The following is a 20411-nucleotide window of genomic DNA, read 5'->3' as shown; positions in this document are numbered from 1 at the left end:
CTAGGTTCCCAGCTGATGGATATTTGGGAATTAATGCCTCCTGGAGGGAGTGTATTGTTGGGGGCGGGCTTAAGGGCTTTATAGCCAGTTTCCCCATGCCAGTGTTTGGCACACCCTCCTGTTGCTGTGGTCCATCTTATGTTGGCCAGGGGGTGATGTCCACCCTCTGCTCATGCCATCATTTTTCCCTGCCATCGTGGAGCTTCCCCTTGAGCCTGTAAGCCAAGTAAACCTCTTTTTCCCAGAAGCTGCTCTTGGTTGGGTGATTTCTACCAGCAATGCGACTCAGACTGCAACAAGCTGACAAAAAGCTGTAAAAAGCTATGCTGCATATAGCCCTATGGGGAGAAAGAAGTCATCAGCGATGATAAGCAACAGTGGACACTGCAAGCCTTAAGTTTGATCAGACAGACCAAATGACTGAACAGGTGCAATAGTGGTATTTTATTATGGGGAACCAACTGCTCTCTAATTGGACTGGAGGACTGCCCCATGGGAAGGAATACAGGCCTGGTACTGAAAACCTAGTCAAAAGCCTATGGAGGGGGAGGTCATGGGCCTTAGGAGTGTAATACCTGCTCTTGTTTGGCTAGAGGCATATATTATGCTCACCAAACTGCCCTGTAAGCAAGCACTTTTCTTAATGTTCATACCCATATATTAATGATATTTCCACTTTTGGTTAGAGAAGCTTCTCTTTTTAGATGGCAGTGACCACTGGGATGACCCAAAGGCACCATAGGGCTGAGAAGAAGTGACAGAGGAGTATTCAGCATGGAAACATCTCTATCACAGCTCAGGGTCCATTGCAGAAGAGGTGGTGAAAAGAATGTAAGAGCCAAAGGAAGGGTAGGACTGTTTACAATATAATCATTCAGACATAAATTATCCACTATAACCATGACCTCACCACACCTAGCACTACCTTCACAAGACCCTCATAATAAGAGGAAAAGATGATGACATCAAAATAAATGAGATAATAATTGAGAGGAGGGATATGATGGAGAGTGGTTTTTGAAGGGAAAAGTGAGGGAGGGAATTATCATGGTTTATTGTCTCTAATTATGGAAGTTGTCAGTAAAAAATGTTTTTAAAAAATTAAAGATGAGTGGGGTGTGCTGAAACACACCTTTAATCCCAGCACTTGGGAGTCAGAGGTAGGAGGATTGCTGTGAGTTCTAGGCCACCCTGAGACTACATAGTGAATTCCAAGTTAGCCTGAGTTAGAATGAGACCCTACCTTGGAAAACAAACAAAAAAAAAAAAAAAGTTTTTAAAAAAGGTAAAGGTGAGGTGGGCATGGTGTCACATGCTGTTATGAGCATGTAAGGACCAGCATATGGTCCAGGGCCAGTTTAGGATAAACAAGTTTGTTGTGAGAGTAAAAAATGCAAAGTCAAAGCTTGTAAGCAAAACTCTGTGTGCAGTGACGTAGTAAAGATTAGCAGATGTGTGTGTGAAACTATTAGATAAGCATTGGAAGGCATAAAAACCCCAGCTGCTCAGCAACCATTGTCTCAGTCTCCCCGACACTATGACTGACTGAAAGGTTACTCAGCAGTCCTGACTGAGACCCCCGTGAGAAACATCACCGATCCGAATTCATCAGCCTGACACTCTGTCCGAACGCTGTCCGAACGATCATCCGTAAGCCAGTAGCACTAGCTTACGCCAGCGGACCAAGACTCAGCTTAGAGCGCCGCGAACCGAAAGTAAACAACGTCGCAGCTCGAACCCCACGTTGGTCAGGTCGTAAAACGTCGTAAATGTCGCAACTCAAATCTCGCGTTGTCAGGTCGTATATATGTTAGACTCGTTAGAAATATTCTTGTGTTAGTAATGTAGCGATGAATATTATATTAGCTATAATATTATTTGTGATAGTTTGGACTTGCTTGTGTGTGACTTTCATCCCAGTAAACTCCTTTGCAAGTACACCAGTGTCTTGAGTATCATTGACCTTCGCCGGCAGAATCCTCTCAACCAATCATCTTTGAGAGTGCTCGCGACACATGCCTTTGGGAGGCAGAGATAGGAGGATCACCATGAGTTCATGGCCAACCTGACACTACATCGTGAATTCCAGGTCAGCTGGGGCTGGAGTGAGACCCTAACTCAAAGACAAATAAACAAATAAATAAATAAAACGTTAAAGATGGGTAGGTAGGCTAGTGGAATTAATTTTTTTCTTAGGCACTTTAATTTTCTCATATTTTTTCTCTACAGAGCCACATAATACATAATAAAAGTTTGTGTCTTTTCCTAAGAAAAATTTTATATTTTCACAGTAAGTCACTGCTGCAAATTGCAAAGGGGCTAAATTTTGGCAGACTAAATTAGCTAACTGACCCTAGTCTGTTGCACAGGCTGCTACAATAATTCTTATTTAGTTTTGTTTTCCCTTCATCTTAGCAAAGAATTGCCAACTAGAACTTTCTGTGATGATAGCAGTGTCTCTATAGATGCTTCAACATGGTATCGTCTAGCTACATGTGGTTCTCGGGTGCCTGAAAAGTCGCTGGTAAACTCAAAATTCAATTTTTAAAAATTTTATTTAGTCCAAATTATCAATGAGCTCAATGTGGCTGATGGTCTCTATTCTCATCTCCCTCCCTCTCCCCCTCTCCCTCTTCTTCTCTCCCTTTTCCTTGTTCTCCTCCCCTCCCCTTCCCCATCTGTCTCTTTTCTTTCCCTTTTCTTTCTCTTCTCTATCCAAGAGTCCTGGACTCACCCACTTCCTGCTCTGCTGAGAGGGTCCTGGGAGGTCCATCTATGTCCTGCCAGCCTGAGCTCTGCAACTGCACCTTTTGGGCCAGCCATGAACATCTCACTGCATATGTAGACTCCCCCAGGTGCCTGTGGCCCCACTGGGCTGGCATTGCACACCTGCATGGCAGCCTCCCTCTCTATTCCCCACTCCTTTCTTAAAGCTATAGCACAGTCCCATTGGGCCCATTAATAAAGTACTTTTGGGCTGGAGAGATGGTTCAGCGGTTAAGGTGCTTGCATGCAAAGCCTAAGGACCAGAGTTTGATTTCCCAGTACCCATGTAAAGCCAGATGTATAAGGTGGCACGTACATTTGGAGTTCATTTGCAGCTTAAATAGGATGGAATTCAATTATAACCAGAGACTTGTTGGGCCTTTATTTGGGTAAGGTTGCACACTCAGAGGTATCAAAAGATTGACTAAACTATCAATCCATCTACTCTTTCAGCTATCCACCAACCCAATCCTACCTACCAACCTACTACTCAATCAACATTTACTACGTACCATGTACCACACACTGTTGGAGGGTTTGGGGTATTCTGCTGGTCAGCGCTTTCTCTCACGAAGCCTACATTTCTGGTTGGGGAGACAGATAACAAACAAAACAAGTAAACATCTTCTCATAGTGGCATGTTAGGAAGAAACCATGACAGTGTAAGGGTCTGAGAATTGCTGAAGAAAGACCTCAGACTCAAACAGTATGTAAAAGCAAAGAGCCTTTATTCTGCAGAATCAGCCAGCATGTGGGGGTCAACCATTTATGCAAAATGGCGACCATGAGAAGAGCTGGCAGGTGCCTTTTAAGCACAGCTAGTGGAATTTTGGCGGGCTTAGTCTTTTCTAACAAGATTGGCTAATTTGAACAGTAACTGTCCTTGTATTCTTTTGGATTTGTCCTAAGGTTTTTGCAGGCTAGGTAATTTTTAAAATGATTGGCTAGGTAAGCAGTGGTTACAATTGTGCATCTCTGATTGGTTGGAGCAGAAGGAATGAAAGGGACAGGTCTGGGCATGTCCAGAAACTGACTCAGCCATTGGGCCGCTATCTTCCCTGGCACATGTCAGGGCAGACCCTGTCCAGAAGTCCTGCCTGCCTTTCTGGGAAACTGAAACTTAGGCCTAGTTAGAATGGCACCTCACTGCACCCTGTCATGGTGTCAGCTTGGTCCCTTCCAACAGATGAATATTCAAAAACAACTGGGGGTTGCTTAGCAGTTTCTGTGGATTCTAGATCAAGCTCCTTTTACTATAGACCTTTCCCCAGTAATTTTTTTTTCCTCATATAATTTCTTCTGTAGTAAATATTTGTGTTGGTTCTCTTTATGAGACTTTTGTTTGGTTGGGTAAATTGTGGTGGGCAAACAGGATTTATTGTGCTTATTCAAGTAACAGAGATGTTTGTGTGCAAAGTCTTCCTGGAGAAATATACAGGAAGGAAACCCTCCAGATAAAGAAGTGTGTGGAATTCCAGAGGAGGAGAGCTGAGATGGAATTTACTTTACAGCTCTTTAGAGCTCCAGAGACCATACATAAATCAATGAGTATTTATTAAGCCTATGTTTGGTTAAGACAGGGAAAGACTCCAGGTTCTTATCTGCCTCCGGAGGGAGCGTACAGACACATTCTGAGGCTCAATAGCATGTTACCCCACACATATTGCTGTTGCTGACAGGAGGACAGACAAGCTCTCACTTACAATATGGTCAGCTTTGGACCTAGGACCCTAGTGGGTACCAGTGCCAGAAGGGGTGAGGTGAATACATTGAAAGCTATAATTTTGACCTGGTCATTTCTCTTGGATGTCTCTCCTCTTCCCTCATCTTTCTTTTGCTTTAACCCATGGCAGTGAACCATCTGTTCTGGGCTGTGGGGCTGCCCTTGCTGACAGTGACGTCCTTAGTGGTGCAACCATTGGATTCTTGTGCCAAGTGTACCAGCTCCCCTTTTATCTCATCCTGCTCTGCTGCTCCATAGCATTTCATAGTGGAGCTCTCCAGTTTTTTCTGGAAGCTTCTTCCTCTCTAACATTTGTGATACTTTTCAGTTCTGGGGTACTAGAGCAGAAGGCAGGCTTAAGGGAAGCTTTAGGAGGCAGATAGCATCTGGTTGGGCTTAGAGGGAGGAAGGAAGAGTTCAGATCAGCCACGGTTTCACTCCAGCTCCCTGTTCATTCTCTTAAAATGGCAAATGACTCTAATGTCCATGCTTTCTTTTTCTCAAGATGTGTTTTTAGGGAAGCTCACACCCGAAGGGTGAGATGTCTTTCAGTGCTTCAAAGCCCAGTTCTGCGTGCTTCCACGTAAAAGTTATTCAGCAGTGGTGGGATGGGATGAATTTGCTCCCTCATGGACACTTGACAATATCCTGAGACATTGTTGATGGTCCAAACTTGGGGGAGCAGGGCCAGGAGAATGGTAGTATTTGCCTCTAGCGGTTAGATAGGTGAAGTATGTTGCTAACCTTCCTACCGTGCACGGGACACCCACGTAGGCTTACAGAAGGATCTCTTAATCCAGGCTCAATGTTCCTTGCATTACAGTAGGTCATCTCTTTGAGCATAATCCACAAAATAGTTTGACTTCTGATCATTTCAATTTAGGTTATATTTTCAAAGTTGGGACATTAGCAACTAGTTGCCTGCCATATCCAAAAGGTGAGGTAGAAGCCATGCTGTACAGGGAAAGGATAAGAAGAAATTGGGAACTTTAAGTGAAGCCTGCTAAACAGAGACAAGAATTGAAAATCACAGTGTCCACATGCTGAAAGGACACCATGCTGCAGAGGGTTCCATTTCTTCTGAGTTGCCTCGGATTATACTGAAGGAACCCCAAGATGGGGACCCCACGCTCTGCCCGGATATGGTGACACCCCAAATCACTCATGAGAAGCGGTCTTGATGCAAACTGCAAGAGGATTTTATTCCAAGCGCGCTGGGGCCCAGAGTCGTACACCGCACAGGGGTAGAGGACTGCAGAGCCCCGAATGCAGGAACGGGACAGTTTTTATAGGGTTTCTAACAAAGCCTGTGCATTAGACCAATCATTTTTTTAATATCAGGAGCCCGCGGGGTGCAAGCCAGTCAGTTTGTGCCACTCCATAGTTTCTAAGCCAATTAGTTTAATTTGTTCAAGCCCCTCGTGGACCAATCAGTCTCTTATGGCCTTGGTGGTCAGTATTTGCACAGGTCCTTGGGTGGGAGTAGCAGAGTGTGGTATCAGTCTCCTATGACCTTGGTGGTCAGCATTTGTGCAGGTCCTTGGGTGGGGGTAGCAGAGTGTGGTATCAGTCTCCTATGACCTTGGTGGTCTGAGGCAGGCTGTTACAGCTTATGGTGCAGGCTTCTAAGGCTTACAGTGTGGGCTATTAAGGCTTATGGTGCAGGCTATTTACAGAAACCAAATAAGTGGTTTACTTCATTACTCATTTCCCATCCTTGAGGGCTATCTCATGCCCTTTTTACCTAGTTTTATATTAGGAGGGGGCTCTGATATAATGAGAAGAGGGATTCTTTACTTGCTTTCAACAGAGAGTAAAGCCTGGAGTTTGAGGTATGCAGGGGCCCGCTTAAGCTCCCTTTGGAGCGTGATAGTATTTCTGGGCTTCTGAATTCTCGGGCCTTTCACTATCTTGAACTATGCATGTCATATAGGGTTCCAAATGTAAGGTTAGGGTTTAGAGAACTTGAGATGCTCTTAGCTGTGAAGATTTGATGTTTGAGCCTTCTTTCTTTCCCCTTCCACTCCTGTTCCTTCGGTTTTGCTGGTGCATTGCCTTTGTGCAAGTTCACAGGGAATACACATTGGGTATGTGTCACACAGAGCTTTCTTCCTTTTAGGAACCCTTTAGGGAAATATTACATATATTATCACCGTGGTGGTTTGAACACCACACTGTCCCCCATAGCCTCTTTATTTATTTATTTTTGGTGGAAGGGCTGCAGACTGAGTTTCCTTTATTGTGGGAGGTACATAGGTGGGCAGCCCAGAAGGGTATGACCTCGACCAGCTGGCGGTCAGGGCTGGGCTGGAAGCCACCAGCCTCTTTTCCAACCTTCCTTTCTCGGCATCTCTGGGGAGCCTCCCTCACTCAGCAGATTCAGCATCCAACCTGAGTTCCTGGAGAACCCCGCTGATCGCCTCCATGTTTTTTTTTTTTTTTTTTTTTTTTACCTTTGTTTTCAGCTGGAGCGTCTCTGTGGGACACGCCTGGTCTGTCACCTCTGGCATTACCATTAGCTGCAGCAGCGCCACCATGGCCAGGCAGGTCGGCTCCAGCTGCTGCAGGATGCTCCCGCTGCCCGGCCAGCTCCGCTTCTACCACCAGCAGCTCCCACGAGGCGGCGGCAGAGGCCTGGGTCACCTCGTGGCAGGCGGTCCGGTAGCGGGGAAAGTCATAGTGCGGACCACTGCGTAGGTACCGGCCGTGCGCACTCAGCCTGGAGCTGGTGGATTCGCTGCAGCAGCGTCGCCATCGGAGCTTCTTTCCAGTGCCAAATGGAATCTCCGAACTCAGGAGCTCCCTCATGTGTGGTTTTTTTAAAATATATTTTTGTATTTATTTATTTATTTGACACAGAGAGAGACTGCAAATGAACTCCAGATGCGTGTGCCCCCTTGTGCATCTGGCCAACGTGGGTCCTGGAGAATTGAACCTAGGTCCCTTGGCTTTTCAGGCAAATGCCTTAACCACTAAGCCATCCCTCCAACCTGCCTCATGTGTTTTGAATGACTGGTCCCCAGTTGGTGGCAGTTTGGAAGATGGAGTTTTGCTGGAGATGGTGAGTTCCTGGGAGAGGACTCTGGGGTGTTATAGCCCAGCTGTCCCCTTACCAGAGATCAGCTCATTCTTGCTTCTTTCTCCCAATTGCTATGGCAAGACACTATAGTTGGTGTTGCACAAACAAGACCACTGACTCACAAAGTACTGGGAGTGAGCTGTTGGTCACTTACAGGAAGCACCTGGGGGGGGGGGGGGGTTGAGGTAGACTTGAGACCAGGAATCTCCCAATATGCAGCTTATCTGCCCTTAAGGAGTTTGCTCAACAATGCAGGCGGTGAGGGTGGGGGTGGGGGTAATGCAGAGCCTCCTGTTTATCAACCATCTCCATCTGCTTAAAGTGTTTCATTCCATTCATTTATGAGCTCCTACAAGGAAGTGACTTCTATTTTTCTCTAGGCTAGGTATAAAGAAATGTAGAGAAACACAACATTTTGCTCTCTTTATAGTGTGACACCAAGCCTGAAGTAGTCAGCTTCATGTTGCTGGGATGAACCTCCAGATCAGACAGATATGGGAGGAAGGGAATTTACTGAAGCTTACGGACCAGGGCAAATTCCATAATGATGGAAGAAGCTGGCCTCCTTTTGTAGGTCCATGGGGAGAGAGATAGAGATAGAGATAGAGATAGAGATAGAGATAGAGAGAGAGATAGAGAGAGAGAGAGACACCACCATCAGCACCACAAGCAAGTTCAGTCCAAGAACCCCAGGCAGAGTTCAAGCACTCTGTATACCTTTAGAATGGAATTCCGTATCCACTCCCAAACACACCTTAGGGCTGGACCCTAGGGTCGGCTCACAATGACACTTCCTCCAGCCAGGTGGCTAGAGATATGTTTTAATAAACTTTTAAATCTATTGGGAACAATCCATTCAAATGACCACATTTCACCCCTGACCCCCATTAGATTCACAACCATCTCACACAGTAAATTGTATTCAGCCCAACTTCAAAGGTCTCCGCAGTCTTTACCAACTTAAAATAGTTCCAAAGTCCCAAGTCTCATCTGAGATTTAAGATTGTGACTTAGCTGTGAGTCCCATAAAATCAAAACAAGTTATATACTTTTAACAAATACAGGCACAAAGTAAACATTTCCAAATGCTGTAAGACATAACAAGGAGAGTGGACCATTGTAAACTCAATAACCATCAAGCAAACGTCAAACATCTGCAATTCATGTTCAGTATCATGGCCAGTGACTGACCATTTCTGGATTTTCCAATTTTGCCCCTCAAACTTGGCTGAATCACCAGGGAAAACTTCTATCCCAACCCAACAATGCTCCATGATAGCCCTTTCGCATTCCCAGCATATCTAAACATCCCTGGGTCTCTGCTGCAAACCATGGTCCATCTTCCAATAGCTTCACTGGCCTGTCAGGGGAATCATGCCCTACCTCACTTGCTGTGTTTTAGCAGCAGATTCTGGAACCAAATGCAGTGCACGCCCCATCCCAGGTATTTTTCATGCTTCCCAAACTAGTACCAAGTGTGCAGGACACAGCCATGTTCTTAACTCACAGACAAAAGAAACCGTGACCTTGAAGAGCAGGTTTCTTCCTTTCCTTAAACTCCTTTCAAAAGAGTTTGCATTTCTACCATTCAGTCATTCCTCCGGCATCCTTTCCATTGTTTCCGTGTAAAGTACTTGGGCCATCTTCCTCCCAAATGCTAACGTATTTGCCAATGGCAGCTTCAGCAACCAGTCTCAGTGCCTGTAATTTTAAATTTGCTTGAGTTTTCCAAACTTTAACTTTTAACTTTCTCAGTCCCATATCGTTAGCGAAGCACACTAGTCCATTACAAATTTAACTTTGATCAAACTCTCTGGGCATGGAGAGCTGAGTACAAACAGTCGTTACACCAGTAGTCCAGTTCCAACAAAGTTTTCTGTGGTCTTTCCTTCCCCTTAGAAAGCTCATAAGCAAAATCTCCAAATACAATTCTCTCTGCACTTAGCATTTTCAAAGGCATGCACCTCCACACATTTTTTTTAGTATTTTTTTTTTTTTAGTATTTTTTTTAATTTAATTATTTGAGAGCAACAGACACAGAGAGAAAGACAGATAGAGGGAGAGAGAGAACGGGAGCGCCAGGGCTTCCAGCCTCTGCAAACGAACTCCAGACGCGTGCGCCCCCTTGTGCATCTGGCTAACGTGGGACCTGGGGAACCGAGCCTCGAACCGGGGTCCTTAGGCTTCACAGGCAAGCGCTTAACTGCTAAGCCATCTCTCCAGCCCACCTCCACACATTTTTAATCTTCTACTATGTTTAAAAAATATTTTATTTATTTATTTAATTGAAAGAGAGAAAAAGAAGCGGATATATATATAGAGAGAGTGGACCCACCAGGGCCTCTAGCCATTGCAAATGAATTCCAGACACAGGTGCCACCTTGTGCATCTGGCTTACCGTGTGGGGTTCCCCGGAGGGATCCCCGCTCAGGGCGGTCTACGGGACCCCAAGAACACTCACGCAGGACGCTCTCAATGCAAACCGCACGAGGTTTATTGAATCCGATGCATCGGGGCTCAACACAGATTCCTCTCGCAGGAGGGGGTGGAGAGCCCCTAGCAACGGGTTTGGTCAGCTTATAAAGGCTAAAACCATAGGTATACATATTCATAGGGGCTTTCCAGCCGTGGGTCCCTTTGATGGGGTGGGGCCCACGGGGCGGGCTCGAGTCTGGGGGCTTCAGATATGTGTTGACCGTTGATTGGTTGTGTCCAGGTGGGGAGTTATCTTAGTGAGGAACTAGGAGTTGTTTGTTCAGCTCGAGTTCCTGGAATTTAGGCATTGTATAAGGCGCACAAAAGGTCAGGTTCCTCATGGTATGCTTTTTACAAAATGGAGGCGGTTGTAAAATGGCAGTTCTGCGGTTCAATGCAGCAGCAAGCAAGCCTTATTACAGAAGCTTAAAAAGGCAGGTTAGCGGAGCAACTAGAAAACAGGGCAACTTTTATCCTTTCAACCGGACACTGGGAATCAGACCTGGGTCCTTAGGCTTTGCAGGCAAGTGCATTAACTGCTAAGCCATCTCTCCAGCCCATGCTCTACTACTTTGTGTGACATATGATTTGCAAATAATTTTTCCCAGGCTGTAGTTTCTTTTTTACCTTCTTAAACATGTTCTTCAGAGAGGAAATGTTTTTAACTTGGAAGGCTAAGTTACCATTTTCCTCCATTATATGGCTCTTTGGGTATATTTAAAATTTGCTGACTAATCCTAGGAAGTCCCGCAGGCTTCCTTCTATGTTCTCTTCTAACTGAGCATTTTAAAGTTTACCATCTACATTTAGATCGATGGTCCCTTTTGAACTAATTTTGAATAGCACAGTATTTAGGCTGAGATTCTGTTTTGCATATGGAGCTCAAATATTCCAGCAACATTTATAATAAAGACCACTCCTTCCCACCACTGAATTATTTTTACACCTTTAAAAATGAATTTTCCCCAAGGTATTTTTGGAGTCTATGCTGTTCTATTCTTGCATTTGTCTCTCCCTTTCACTAACTGAACACAGTCTTAATGAAAATAGGTGGCTCACTTTGGCTTTAAGCCAGCATTGTTCTATTAATGGCATTTGGCATATGCAATGTGATGAGAAATGTGGATGTGGGCTGGGTATGCATGCTGAAAATCAAAGTTCTAATGATATTTCCAAGAGTCCAGAGTGAGCTGTGACATGACAATCAGAAGAGTAGCAAGGGTGCTATTCAGATCTTGAGTTAGTGATACTTTTTAATTATTTTTTTATGTATTTATTTGCAAGGAGAGAGAGAAGAGAAACAGACAGAGATAGAGAGATGCATGTGCCACTTTTTGCATGTGGCTTTATGTGGGTGTGGTGGTTTGGTTCAGATGTCCTCCATAAAGTTGGGGGTGGACTTAAGGGTGTTATATCCAGCTTCCCCTTGTCAGTGTTTGGCACACTCTTCTGCTGCTGTTGTCCACCTAATGTTGGCCAGGAGATGATTCCTATCCTCTGCTCATGCCATCATTTCCCCCTGTCATCATGGAGCTTCCTTTTGGGCATGCCAGGGCCTCCAGCTACTGCAGACAAACTCCAGATGTATGTTCCCCCAGCATCTGGCTAATGTGGGTCCTGGGGAATTGAACCTGGGTCCTTTGGCTTTGTAGGCAAATGCCTTAATCACTAAGCCATCCCTCCAGCCCTTCCTTCCCTCCATGTTTTGATGTGTTGCCTTCAAAAATATTTCAAGGGATTTTTCAGCAGATCAAGTATAACAAAAAGTGGGCTTTTATGTGTATGCTTGAGAAAGATACTCAAAAATACTCCTTGGAGGAGAAACTAGTCATAAAGCAGTCTGGCATAGTATGCTGCTTATAAAAGAAAAGATTGGAAAGCCACATACCAAATGATTTGAAAACATTTTTAAAAATCTTAGTGGTATCCCTAAGGAATGTTGGTAGGGAGTTGGAATTTTGTCTTCAAAATTGTGATGGTTTGGATTTTAAGCCCCATAACCTTGGGTGTTTTTGATGAAGCTTCCTCTTATCTTTAGTCCAGCCCCACTTACTGTGTTAGAGCCAGCTGAAGCTCTAGCTGTTCTCTCTCTCTCTGCTATGGATGTCTGATGAAGTGAGCCAGCTTCTTATGCCATGACGAAGCTTCCCCTGAAATCTGTAAACCCAAAATAAACCCTTTCCTTCCATAACCTGCTTCTAGTTGGGTGTTTTGTCCCGGTAATGAGAAGGTAACTACAACAGAGAATCATTATTTCCTGTATGGGCCTTTCAGTGATGAATACATATAAATCAGGTATAAACCACCCCTGTAATCTCAGCTCTCAAGAGCCTGAGGCAGGATAATTGTGAGTTTCAGGCTAGCCTGCGCGACATAAAATAAGTCCAAAACCAAATGAAACAAAACAGAATACATAACAAAACAGCAACAACAACCACAAAACAAAAACCCAAACCCAAGCCAATAAAACATGATTTTGACAACTATAAGGAACAATGACGAAATAGAAGGTCGAGGAGATGGCTTAGTGGGGACATAACTTGATGTGAAAACATGAAGACCCAAGTTCAGGTCCTCAGTACCCATGTGAGATGCCAGGCAGGGTAGTGCTTGCCTGTAATCCCAGAACTGGGAAGGTAGAGACAGAGGAATCCCCCAGGGCTTGCTGGTTAGCTTGTCTAGCCAAATGGGTGAGTGTTGGGTTCTGAGAGAGACCTTGTCTCAAGAGAGCAAGGTAGAAAGCAACAGAGGAAGACACTTGATGCCAGCCTTGGGCTTCCATGTGCATGTACACACATGTGTGCTCACACATACAAATGTGCATATACACACATGCACTCACACCACATGTACACAAAAGGGAATGTTGGTTATAATGTAAAATAAATGGACACACTCACATAGTCATTTAGAGCAATGTGAAGACAGTTGTTCTCTTTGGGATATCTTTGGGTCACTGATACTCAAAATAAAATGGTAAAGTTATGTTTAGAAAAGTTTCAAGCTGATATCGTTGTGTTGACTCATTGCTCTCTATTTTCCTGTAGATTTTCTTTTTTTTTTCACTAATGCATTGTGCTTCATGTCCCTCAGAAGCAGATTTAACAAGACTGCAGAGCCAGGGATTGCAGGTCAGTGGGGTGTTGGATGGCACCCCTCCAGTCAGTGGTCTGTTTGCTCAGAGCTCTTTCTGGTCCTTATCTGCACAGCCTCCTCCAGGAGAGGCTTCCCACTTGCAGGATGCTAAGAGACTGGCAGGTGCTCAAAGACTAGGAGCTGAGCTCTTATCATGAGTACCCTTTATCTTTATATGAACAATGCATTTCATTTATCCCCAAAACAGTGCTGCAAAATAAAGTCCTGCTTTGTCCTCATTTTAAGAATATTCCACTCAGTTGTAGAGGTACAGCTCTTTGCAGTTCTGGCCACTACCCTACAAACCTTTATAGTTTAAAACAGAATCATAATGTTGTATGTAGTCTTGAGTTGAATTTCAACCTCTCTTAGATTCCATCCTATCAAAGGGCTCTAAGTACACCTATCACACAGCTCATTTATTTGTCAGGGGACTGAGTGTTTATAAGCAGTTGAGAAAGAGAGCAGAAAGAGGGTCCTAAGGGGATTGGTGGGTGCAAAGGTTGCTTGCCACTGTGTAGGTGGCATATAGGGATGTTCATTTCAACATGTGAGGAGAGAGTCAGGTGATGTATTTAGTGGCGGGAAGAGGTACGGGGTACGGGCCACAGGGGGGTGGGCTGCGTGAAGGCTGCTGGCTGATACCACATAAGGAATTTCCTAGGCAACTGGCCAAAGGTCACAGGGCTACAAGAGAAGCCTAAGTCTTATCAGGACGTCCAGGCACCCATGGCTTGGGGAAGGGAGTGGCCCTATTTCCTGCTGATCTCTGCCCAGGATTTTTCTGGGGGTCCAAGCTCACTGCGACCCCCAAGAATTGGTTGAGGATCCTTCCTTTCAGTCCGGGTGGTTCAGGCTGCTGAGATCTCTTCGTAGCCTGGGGTCCTATCCCTGTCTGATAGCTTAGGCTTGCTTTAACCCGTGGCCCTCCCTGTGCCTGACAGTAAATCACACATGCAAATGGTCTAAAGAGAATGACAAATGCTTTTGTTAACTGATCACAGGCTTAGGAAGAACCAAGCTACCAGCTCTCTGAAGCCACAGCACCTCTCCCCTTCATGTCTCCACTCCCAACCACTCTCCTGATTGCCCTACTTCTCTTTAGCATTCCTCACACACATGCTTATGCCTAAACAGAGCTTTGATGCAATTTGTTTATTTCTGAGTCTTAAATGCTTTGAATTTATTCTCCCTTCTTTCATGAATGACTCTGAACCAACTTTCCATTACTAATCCTTAACATGCTGTTGGTCCACCTTAGATTATGCCACCTCTAAAAAGTCTTGAGTCTTCGTTGGTGCTTACTTGAAAGCAGACTCCGAGGCAAGGACTTGAACAGGTAGCGATACAGGTGGGCCCCAGGAAGCAGGAGCCAGGGAGGCAGTAGAATGAGACAGGCATAGACAATCCAACCAGGTGTGCTACTGACCCAGGCTCAATCCTGCTGCAGACCCCGTGAGAAGTCATATAGAACATATCTCCCAAATGGGAGACGTTGGGACCCTGCCACCAATTCCTGGTGTCTTGGAGAGCCCCCGCTCTCCTGTGGCATAAATTCTGTTGCAGTTCTGGATACAACTGCAAGATGAAGAGACTCATGCTTTAGAGGATACCCTGGACAGAAGAAGCGAGCGAGAACACAGTTGGCATGCTCAGTTTTCCACCATAGCTGAAGCTGAATGGTGGGTGAGACAGGAGGTGGCTTTCTCTTGGGAAAATTTTCTTTCCTCCCCTCTGCTCTTGTTCAAGTAGAGCTGTCCTACATCATCTGCCCTAGAGTAGGCATATGGCCCGGGTTTTGACAGCCAAACACAGGTGGCCTGTTACAAGCTGGCCACCTACCCTATGGGTGTTGGTACTTTAGCTTCTTGAACTGCGGAGAAAGAGAGTCTCTTTTATAATTGGCTTCTAAACAGATAGGACACGACCCCAGAGCCATTGATATCCTGACATTGGGGAGAGCTGCCATGGGGGACGTCATCACAGTGGGATATGCTACCAAGAGATTATTGCCACTGGGGGAGAAAGATGCAGCATTTGGCATTTGGTAAGCTGGATGTAACTTTGCCTGGAATAATACTTTCCCCTTAGGGGAAATAAATGTGTGCTTGCCTGTAACCCTCCAGGTGTACATATGACAAAGGTCATCTCTGGTTGTGAAATGACAAGTGAGTGTGAAAGGCCGAGGACAACCAGGATGGCTCATGGTCCACTCAGGCTGGTTCATGTGTGCCTCCAACAGCCTGGTGACGCATGGTTGTGAGGAATGCTGAGAGTAGCCCAAGGCATGGATCGCAACGGGCAGCCTTTCTTAGTGGAGCACTGCACTTCTTGCTGTTGGTGCCAAGTACGCGGAGTCCATCCTTGGGCACAGGTCTGGCCCACTGTCTGTTTGGACCATCCTCCTTTAAAGTTTTCTCTCAGTACTTCTGACTTTCTCTGCAGAAAACTCTCCTGTCCCATGAGCTCTGCCCTCACAGCCAAGTTGTCTGCAACTGTATAATCACCTGCACTTCAGGCTGAGGGAAGGCTTAGTAGTTCAGGCACTGACCTGCAAAGCCTAAGGACCCAGGCTCGACTTCCCAGTACCCACGGAAGCCAGATGCATGTGTGGCACCTACGTCTGGAGTTCACCTTCAGTGGCTAAAGGCCCAGGTGTGCCCATTCTCTCTCTCTCCTTCTTTATCTGTAATAAATAAATAAATTAAAAGATATATATATAAAATTCTGACCTTCTCAGAGAAGGGTCCGAGGATAGATAGGGAATGTGTTTGATTTTTTTATTTGTTTATTCCTTCCTACTTAATGGACTTTTAAAAGATTTTATACTTTTTTTTTTTTTTTTTTTTTTTGGTAGTGAGGGGATGATGACAAGAAAAATCACCTCCATCTTTTCCAGAATGGAGTTGAAGGTTGCTCCAAGCTCTGCAGGGTCTTGGCCTCAATGCTCCATGGTCTGGGATAGCCAGCGGCCTCTGGTCCCCGTATAGAGTCCAGTCCTTCTATGTGTCTGGGGCTAAGCACCTCCAGGCTGTCCTTGTTCTGCCCAGAGCAGTAGTAGCACCTAGAGAAGGGCCACCCTCGGTTTTCTCATCTGTGGCGTGGACTGTCTGTCAGCCTTTCACTGCATTGGGGCGGATACGAGGATCAAATGGGATCTCTTTTCAACTAGTAATTACTTATTAGCATATATTAAGTGTACCTAATGGATTTCATTATTAGACTTTCACATACTTATATATACACACTTTGACCTTGAAAATAAGATCTCCAAAGGGAGATTGCGAGCATGTGCCGGGTTCTGACTGCGATCCTTTGCAAGGTTTGTATGGAGCGAATCCTTCCCAATAAAATTGGTTTGGAGCGACAGTGTCACCTGGTGGTCATTACTCATATTGCACAACACGTCCACCCAGCCCTGCCCCGTTTCTGTCCCACTAGCACGTTTAATTTTTGTGTGTGTGTTATTCCCAGACTTATTGAAGATATTACAGAAAAAAACAGAAAAAATTTCAAAATAATCCACATGGCGTTTGAAAATCCATCCCACCTGTAGGCTGAGTGGGCTGCAAGGCTGGAGAGGCCACCCAAACTCCCAAAGGGCTGAGACCTCAGGAACCTAATGGTCTCCCCTCTCTCTCCTCCTCCTGCACCCTGATGGAGGCCCCTCACAGGACCTCTCTGCATCTGCTTCGTCACATGTGAGACAACGTCTGCTCTGTGCTTACAGAGCTTCTTGCTAGGAATAACAGCAGTCTCCTCCAGCATGAACTTGTTGGCGTGGGAGTCATTGTCCAGGTGTGCACAGTACTTCTCAGTGACCACCCAGAAAGCTTCTTCACGGTTTTAGTGTGAACATGGCCTATGTCGACAGGTCTTGGTAAAAGACTGAATTTTTTCATCTTAAAAATATTTCATTATTTAGTTATTTGAGAGAGATACAGAGGAAGAGGCAGAAAGAATGGGCGCGCCAGGGCCTCCAGCCACTGTAAACGAACTCCAGACACATGTGCCACTTTGTGCATCTGGCTTTACGTGGGTACTGGGGAATCAAAACCCGTCATTAGGCTTTGCAGGCAAGTGCCTTAACTGCTGAGCAATCTCTCCAGCCCCACTTTAAAAAGTTTTTATAAAAGTTTATTTATTTGAGTGAAAGAGAGAGAGGCTGATAGAGAGAGAAATAGAGAGAATGGGCATGCCAGGGCCTCTAGCCACTGAAAATGAACTCCAAACACAAGCACCACCTTGTGCATCTGACTTACATGGGTACTGGGGAATTGAACCTGGGTCCTTAGGCTTTGCAAACAAGTGCCTTAACCGCTAAGCTATGTCTCCAGCCCAGTTTGTTTTTCCTTTATGTTTTGATATAAAGGTTGGGGGGGCGGTTTCATTTACCAGGCTGGTAAGTTACCCCACTCTGACAGGGTGGCAGGCCTCAATAGACACAGGGACATCTGAAAGCAACAGGGAGCATTCTGAGGAAAATCAACATGGACATGGAATTTGTGGTCACTTATGGTGTGAACCCATCAGTCTTACTAGGTCTGGAGGGACTTGTGGGGCTGGGCTTTGCCTAATGACACACTCTTGGTCCAGAAACTCCTGCAATCAGGTAGACTCGACATCCTGGGTCTTCCTGACTGAGCCTCTGTGGCCCACTGTGGGCCTGTATGCACACCAGCATACCCCCTCTCCACCCCATCACCTCAACAATCAATTCTTTCAAAAGAAAGTTACCTTGCTGACACCCTCCTTCATTCTGACCCCACACTTTCCTCCTGTGGGTAGACGACCTGGGTTCCTGAGTGATCATTGCAACTTGGACACTTTCATTGCTTTTAGATCAGGGTCTCACTCTAACCCTTGCTGACCTAGAACTCACTCTGTAGCCCAGGCTAGCCTTGGGCTCATGAAAATGCTCCTACCTCAGCCTCCTGAGTCTGAACCATCATGTCTATCTTGCATTTTGCTTTATAAAAATTATTTTAAAAATTTTGAAATTTATTTTAATTTTTCAAATTTTATTTATTTGAGAGAGAGGCAGATAGAAAGAATGGGTGAGTCAGGGCCTTCAGCTGCTACAAAGGAACTCCAGATTCATGCACCACCGTGTGCATTTGGCTTATGTGGGTCCTGGGGAATCAAACCTGGGTTCTTTGGCTTTGCAGGAATGTGCCTTAAATACTAAGCCATCTTTCTAGCCATTAAAAATATCTTTTTTATTAAAAATTAAATTTTTATTCAAATTTATTAAAAATATTATTTACTTGTGGTGTGTGTGAGAGATAAAGAGAGTGAAAGAAAGAGAGAAAGTATGTGTTGCAGTCAGGTTCGCATTGCAGGTAGAAGTCACCCAACCAAGAGCAGCTTCTGGGAAAAAGAGGTTTATTTTGGCTTACAAGCTTGAGGGAAAGCTCCATGATGGCAGGGGAAAACGATGGCATGAGCAGAGGGTGGATATCATCTCCTGGCCAACATAAGGTGGACAATAGCAACAGGAGAGTGTGCCAAACACTGGCAAGGGGAAACTGGCTATAACACCCATAAGCCCGCTCCCAACAATACACTCCCTCCAGGAGGCCTTAATTCCCAAATCTCCATCAGCTGGGACTCTAGCATTCAGACCACCTAAGTTTATGGGGAACACCTGAGTCAAACCACCACAGTCTGGGCATGCCAGGGCCTCTTACTGCTTGCTGCAAATGAACTCCAGACACATGTGCCACTTTGTGTATCTGGGTACTGGGGTAATTGAACCTGGGTCTGCAGGCTTTACAAGAAGGATCTTTTAACTGCTGAGCTATCTCCTCAGCCCCATTTACTTCTTAAATACATATATGCATCTGTGTAGCTTTAGGTTCAGACAATACAGTACTGCCCTCTTTCTATAAATAATAAACAATAGAAAAGTTTGATTTAGCAGTCAGAATATTCTTGCAAAGAAACTACATTCCCCACACTTCCCAAGAGTCCAGAAATCATTTATTGTTTGTACAAGAACGACTTCGCTAAGCAAAGCTAAGAATCATGGCAGCAGTTCCACAAGAGTTTTGTTTTGAGAAAGTCTGGAATGATGGGACACACCCTAGGCCTAGGGAAGAGGATCTAAGAAGCTGTTGCACAGTGGAACTCTAAAAACCAGCTTTTTGTGCCTGTGTGCCTCCCTGGGGAATGGCCCAATGTGCTACCATGAGGGCTGCTATTACTTAATAATTTCTTAGCCAAACAATACTAGTAAGAAGTATATCACTATGTAGTACTATACATGTAAGTGTATTATGGAATATATGCTTATAATATTTGTATATAAGAATTTATGTTCCTAGTATATGTAATATCCGTCTTACCATGCAATTATTATATATCACATCATAAGATACAATATTATGATACATTAATACTCATTAGTTACATTAATATCTATCACTGATGTATTATTGGAATAATTTAGTTTATATGATAATGTTGATGTAATTTATATATTTTGTGTGATATATTTATTCACATAACATATAAAGTATTAATATAAACTAATGGTTAATACTAATAATCAGTATATGACAAAGACTATAACATCATGCTTAAATAACAATTAAAATTTTAATAAATCACAAATAAAATGCAGAATTTGGGGTAGGAGAGATGGCCTAGCAGTTAAGTCGTTTAGCTGCAAAGCCAAAAGACCCAGGTTCTATCCCCAAGGTCCCACGTAAGCCAGATGCACAAGGTGGTGCATATGTCTAGAGTTCATTTACAGCAGTTGAAGGCCCTGGCATGCCCATTCTCTCCCTCTGTCTGTCTTTTTCTCTCTCTTAAATAAATAAATAAGTAAATACTAACAAAAATACAGAATTTGTTTTCTCAAGTGCTGGGTGGCCACATGTTGTTGATGGCTATCACAGCTCTGCCCTGGGTCTTGGGGTGCTGTCTGGCTGTTGGAGGTTGGTGTGCGTGGCCCCACTGGAGGAGGTGAAGGAGGTTTTTCTGGGCAGGCCAGCAGCCACAGCATGTGGATGTAATGCGTAGCTAGCTTTGATACACTGAAGCTCCTGTGTCTCTGCTCAGTTGTCGCCTTACAGAATAGAGAACCTTCTGGAAGTGGGCCCTGGGGATGTTGTGTGGGAGACACGGAGAGGTCCCGGAGCTGGATGGCAAGTGAGTGCCTTGCACGGGGGAGGGGTGGGTTAGGGACTGGCTTGTGAGGGAACTCAGTGGACAGAAAGGACAGACAAC

The 20411-nt window shown here is 44.9% G+C and overlaps 1 pseudogene; it reads right to left on the bottom strand.

Moving 5' to 3' along the window:
* Positions 1 to 524: 524 nt before the first annotated feature.
* On the bottom strand, positions 525 to 8111 carry LOC123453575 (annotated as a pseudogene).
* Between the last annotated feature and the right edge of the window lie 12300 nt (positions 8112 to 20411).

Source organism: Jaculus jaculus, chromosome 12 (genome assembly GCF_020740685.1).
Source record: "Jaculus jaculus isolate mJacJac1 chromosome 12, mJacJac1.mat.Y.cur, whole genome shotgun sequence".
NCBI classification, from domain to species: Eukaryota; Metazoa; Chordata; class Mammalia; order Rodentia; family Dipodidae; genus Jaculus; species Jaculus jaculus.
This window is presented reverse-complemented; position numbering and strand designations above follow the sequence as displayed.